The sequence below is a fragment of the Physeter macrocephalus genome, chromosome 16 (assembly GCF_002837175.3).
Source record: "Physeter macrocephalus isolate SW-GA chromosome 16, ASM283717v5, whole genome shotgun sequence".
Taxonomy (NCBI): Eukaryota; Metazoa; Chordata; class Mammalia; order Artiodactyla; family Physeteridae; genus Physeter; species Physeter macrocephalus.
In genome coordinates, this window is record NC_041229.1 from 99,465,978 (window position 1) to 99,472,457 (window position 6,480).

The window sequence follows — 6,480 nt, forward strand, 5'->3', positions numbered from 1 at the left end:
AGAGGGAAACTTCAAAGCATCAACCTGCCCTGCCTCTTATTATCCCCCTAACCCTGATATCTTGATACATTGCCTCTCAAGACTCTTCCTTCACCAGAGCCTACAGCACAACTGGTCATTTCTTTATCTGAATGTAGAAACAGATGCTATAAGTTGGGTTGGAGCTTCATTACTATTATTACCTTTGAAGAACATTATTCATTCATTACTAATTCAACTTTGGTTTTGTTTTAACATTTTGGTTTCTCCTTGTTTCATAGTTATTTGGGAATGAAACCATTCATAAAATTGTTCCATTAACAAATCTATTTTTGAATAATGCTTTTAAAATTATTGTTTTAAATAAAGCTCCTGGTATAGAACTTAAGTGGCGATCTTATTGGAACTAATCCTAACTATTTAACAGAAGTCAGTCAGTCCTCCTTTTTCTTTATGCACTGAAATCAGGCCTGACTTGAGAAATTAGTCGTTTTTTGTTTTACAGTTGTATTTTTTTTTTTTTTTTTACAGAATTTGCTTTAATATTTCCTTCTTCATCTCTGGATGATGCCAAGCATACATGTAAGAATACGTATTTTCAATGAATGGCCTTGGTGTCATGTAGACATGCACTTAGGACCTCCTTAGCTTGTTAGTGTGTGCCTTTGTGTATGTTACATAACCTCCTTCCCGAGCCTTACATATCTCATCTCTTAGATAAAGATGATTAACACGCCTATCTCATAGTGTTGTTGTGAAAACTAAAGAGAAAAAATTGTGTATATTAGAGACTTTCTGTAGTAAGTAAATGAGGACAATAAATGATCCTCTCTAATAGGGTCATTTCAAGGATTAAAAGAATACATTTAAAGAGGCATCAGGGAGAAAAAAAAAATCACTTTGATAGTATCATCCTTCACCAAGGGTATGAAGAGATAGCTGCCCTATTACATTGCTGACAGGAGGGTCCATTGGTAGCCGCTCTAGAGAGAACTTGGCAGTGTCTATTAAAATTTAAAAATATACATGTCCTATAAGCAGCAATTCAACTTCTCAGTTTCTACCATAAAAGTGCATATTAGCAGGAAGTGTTTGTACAAACATGCATGTTGCAACACTGTTTGTAATAAACTAGCAAAAACTGGACACTACCTAAATTGTCCATCAGGGAGGAATAGGTACATAAATTTTGGCATATCAATTCTACGAAACAATGAAAAAGACTAAGGTAGATTTATATGTGTAACATGGAAAGAAGTCCAGGAAATAATGATTGAATTTTTAAAAATCAAGGTATAGAATGATCATTCAATATGATTTCATTTATGTGAATACATAGAGAGCCACATAAAGCAGCACAATATATTTTTGATTGGTACATATATGAATGTTATTAAGCAGAAAAAGTATAAATTTACATGTCTGCCAACATAAACCATAGCTACCTCTTGGGGAGACCAGGAAGGGATTAAAATTGAGGGTTCTGGTTTAAACATTCCTTTACCTATGGTGTTTTAATTTTTTTTTAATAGGGAATTTGTACGTTATAGAGTTGAAATGAAGTTTTTAAAAGCTTCTGGGAACAATGTCTGGCATATAATAAGCTTCTACTAAGTGTTAATTCCTTCCTTTGGCATAAAATCTCTAAATCATCTACCAAGTGAATTTGGATTTATTTATTCATTTATTTAACAAATATTTATTAACACAGAGTTTGTCCCAGTCATAGCCTATGCTTCAGGGAAACAGTAGAGAGTAGTTCACAACTTGAGTAGAAGGAAGATAAATAAACAAGACAAAACTAGTAGTGTTGTAGGAGCTGATGGATGAAATAGAGGATGCTATGGGAATACACTGCAGTAACTCTTTACTGTGTCTGGAGGAGTCAAGGACCAAGGAAGGCTTTACAGACAAACTTCAAAGTCATACCCCTCCTATACATAAACTCCCCGTAATCCAAGTGGTCAGAGAATGGATCAAATACCAGCATGAACTGAAAGAAGGACTGAAGCAGAAGAGTTATAGCCAAAGTTGATGCAACTTAGGGAAGGCTGTCACGATTCACCATGATTTATATACACAACCACTAAAGAAGCAAGACTGCATAAATGTTTGTCCTTTGCTCAAGAACCATCTTGTAGAATAGGATCAAAGACGAATCAAAATCCACATTCAATTCTGCTGCAAACTCACTGACTTGGTTGTCCTATCTCAGATCATGTCACAGAGATCTGGGATAGGACATAGAAGGGGCCCCTTCTGAGATAATGCATGAAAATGAAAGCAGGGGTGCCAGAATCACGGAACAGGCTGCATTCAAATTCCGCAGCAACAGTAGAAAAGATACAAACTCCTAGTAGATGGAGTGAAAGTAAATTGGGGATGAGGTGAAAACGGAGAGTAAGTCAAATATCCGCACAAGAGCAAGAGTGAAAGCTGGTCTAGGGAACAGATATGGAACCAGAGCTGCCAGAGGAAGACTCTCTTCTCTGACTCTGTTCCTTAAATCAAGTCCCACCCAGTCACTAGGCAGTTTCAGCCAAGAAAATTAACCGTATGACACTCTGCTCTCCTTTAGGGCTTCTCCCTTACCCTTATCTCTGCTCTTTGCTCACTGTGATTTCACATCTTTGGATCTGCTGGTTTAGGTCCCTATTTCTGACCCCAGGGGACACCATGACCCCACAGATGTGACCCTGGTCTGTTTTCACACACGGTTTACAGGTACCCTATTGCTTTGCTGGCTCCGAGTAACCACTGCCGAACCCAATTCAATGAGGGCTCTCAGGTCAGAGAGTCAGCCTTCCTGGTCGGTGTCAACCTTTGGATAGGTAGGTATCCAAGGCAAAGGGAACAAAAAAATTGTCCCAAATAGTGAATGCACTGGTATGAGTGGTGTTTTGCAAACAGGTCTCTAATCAATGCTCAGGGTCCTAGGCCAGGCCCCAGCTGGCGCTAAGGCATCCTGGACACAGCGCCTGAGGCCATAACACTAAGGAATATCATAGCAAAGCATATTTATTTTCTATTGCAAGTGATCAAAATTGAAACCCTACCAGTCTATGACAAGAAAAGTAAAAGGAAGAAACAAACCTTTGCAGAGCCTAATTACGCAGTAGACATGTAGGTTGGGGATCTTATTTGAAAGAGCTTCTTTAATTTATTATTCAGATTCCTATTATTACTAATAATAAGGGGGCCACTTATTATTATGATTACATATAGCAAAACTTAAGGGTTTTTTTGTTTGTTTTTTCTTTTAAACTCAAGGAACTATAAGACACAGAGAGGACATCTGCTTCTTTCTCTCCTTGAGTTTTTTCAATGCATCTTTGATCTCCTTGTTTCTCAGACTGTATATGACGGGGCTCAGCATGGGAATCACAGCTCCATAGAGCATGGACACCACCTTATCTTGGTCTAATGAGTAGCCAGCACTAGAATGGAGATGTGAGAAGAGACCAGAGCCATAGAAGAGAATCACTGTGGTCAGAGGAAAGGAACAGGTGTTGAAAGCCTTTGTTGGCCCTTGGGTTGAATGGATCTTCATGACAGCAGCAATGATGTAGCCACAGGAAACCAGGACAACAAGAGCTGAAGTCCCACCAACTGTACACACAACAAGAAAGTTCACTACCTGGCTGAGGAAGGTACTAGAACAAGACAAGACCAGCAGCGGTGGCAGGTCACAGAAAAAGTGGTTAATGATTCGTGGCCCACAGAAATGGAGCCAGAATATAGAGCTGGTTTGGACCAATCCGGTGAGGAATCCTCCAGCGTGTGCTGTAATGGCCATCCCCATTAGATGGTGGGTGTCATGAGGCTGTGTAGAGCAGAGGGTTGGAGATGGCAGAGTACCAGTCATATGCCATGGCTGCCAGGAGACAGCACTCCGTGCCTACCATCCCAATGAAGAAGAAAAATGGAGCAGCACAGCCCACAAAGGAGATGGTCTTCTGCTCCTTGAAGAAGTCACAGAGCATCTTAAGGGCTATAGAGGAGGTGTATGAAATATCAGTGAAGGACAGTTAGCAAGGAAGAAATACATGGGGGAGTGGAGGTGTGACTCCATGTCATTCAAGACAATAAGGTCCAGGTTCCAAGCCAGAGTCACGAAGTAGATCCCCAGAAACAGTACAAAGAGGGTAACCTGGAGCTCTGGATGCTCTGAAAATCCCCAAAGGATGAAACTGGTCATCATGCTGATATTCCTTCCCAGGGCCATCTCTCTTCTCTCTGCTGCCTTCAGAGCCCCAAAATGAGATTCCTGGGGCAATGAAAATCCAGGTGAAGAAACCATTTTGTTCTGTCATGGAAACATAGATGCCCCAGAGCCAGAAGAGACAGTGGAACACAAATGTCCTACCTCCATCCAATGCAGAAATCCCTTCTACAGCATTTATTGGGTCTTTCAAAGAGATTGTTGTCACCCTGATCTGATTCATTTGTTTATGCAAAAGTGACAGGTCCCAGAATAAACTGGCATTTTTGCATTATCTGGACCATCACCTTCACTGTCAATGTCATGACTTTATCAAAAGAGGTTATCAATAACACTTGGACTAACTACCCCCACTTTGTTTCCAGTTGATCCAAGCATTGTGATTGGATTAATCAGCCACTCAGATTTATACTAGATGTTTTTTCCTTTTTGAGAAGAAATGCCTAGAGGGGCAATTTTGTGTTTCTTATCATCATAGTCTGTTCTGACCAGGTTTTATGGGGTCAGGGTGTTCTTTTTCCTTAAAGCAGAGGAATGAAGCACTCAGAGATGTGAAAAACTGGCATCCCCTTTAGAGGTTAAAGAAAGGGATAAGGAAAAAAAAGTTCAACACTGTGAAACGCTTATGGTCATTTTGCACAAATATTATCTACTGACCTTGCCCCATGTGTTTGACAGAGGAATGCAGATGATGTACAAAGTAATAAAACATTACTATTAAGTTGAAAATATTCAACATACTGCAGGGGATAGTCAGGAAACAGACAAATCACAGCACAGTGTGACAGTTGCTCTAAGAGTAGTATTTGTACAGTGCCCTGGGCCCTGGACATAGCTTCTGAGAGGAGATGTGTTTGAGGAGGATTCCAACATGAGGAAGGGGTTACCAGAATGAAAATTGTGTGTGTGAGCAGTTGACAGGTGGTTGGCTCAAGAGCTTTATATTAAGAATGGGAAAAGCATTTGTAAAAGCACAGGAGACCACAGTGTTTGAGGAACCTTAAAAACATTAGCATGGCAGGAGCACAGGCTAAACAGAATTAAGAGAAGATAATATAAGGCTACTTTTGAGAGACAGCAGGGGCTGAACAAATTGTGAAAGATCTTCAAAAGCAAAGATGGTGAGGACATTTGTTGAAATGTTTCATATATGTAATTGCATTTACTGTATATATAATTGCACATAGTATATATATATATAAAATTGCATATATGTGTTTACATATTCATATTTAATTTCAACCTTCTCTCCACTTCTGGACTTCTGTCCCCTTTGCCCTGCCCTCTTCTTTTGATAGGACTTATCACCTCCTACTATTGCATATAGTTCATTGGTTTGTTGATTATTGTCTCTCTCCCTCATCAGGAATGCAAGCTCAATGAAGACCAAGATTTTTAGGCATTTTGATCTCCTTTGTTCACTGAAGTATCACAAGCACCTAGACCAGTGCTTAGCACATAGTAGATGCTCAATACATATTTGTTGAATAAATATCATTCTAAGGAGTTTGACCTTTCCCCTATGGCCAAAGGGAAAACATGAACATGTTATTTTTGTATGTTTTTTAAATTTTACTTTTTTTTGTAAACAAGGAACTAGCTGTCAAGTACATGTTTGGTTTTTTTTGTTTTTTTTTTTTTTTGTATGTGGTATGCGGGCCTCCCTCTGCTGCGGCCTCTCCCGTTGCGGAGCACAGGCTCCGGACGCGCAGGCTCAGCGGCCATGGCTCACGGGCCCAGCCGCTCCGCGGCACGTGGGATCTTCCCGGACCGGGACGCGAACCCGGTTCCCCTGCATCAGCAGGCGGACGCGCAACCACTGCGCCACCAGGGAAGCCCCCCAAGTACACGTTTAACAATATAATTGAGAGCAGTGTAAAAGGTGAATCAGAGTGAAAGAAGGCTGAGAAGGAAGACTGGAAAGTTGCAAGAATAGAAAGCTGCTTCAAAGGCCAGGAAGAAAGCTGATGATGATTTGAATTAAAATAGGTAGATTTAGAAACAAATTCTTCCCTGAGATGTAACAGCACCATTCATTCTGCAGTGCAGTCGAGAAGATAAACCATAAATGGCCAGACAACTCGTCCCCTCCCCCTTCATTTTTCACATTTACAGTTATTTTATTTTATTATTTTTAATTTTTTTTGTGGTACGCGGGCCTCTCACCGTTGTGGCCTCTCCCGTTGCAGAGCACAGGCTCCGGACGCGCAGGCTCAGCGGCCATGGCTCACGGGCCCAGCCGCTCCGCGGCATGTGGGATCTTCCCGGACCGGGGCACG

At 40.8% G+C, this 6,480-nt stretch overlaps 1 pseudogene; it reads right to left on the minus strand.

Moving 5' to 3' along the window:
- Positions 1–3,259: 3,259 nt before the first annotated feature.
- LOC102993539 (olfactory receptor 5A1-like) lies at positions 3,260–4,204 on the minus strand (annotated as a pseudogene).
- Positions 4,205–6,480: the final 2,276 nt, after the last annotated feature.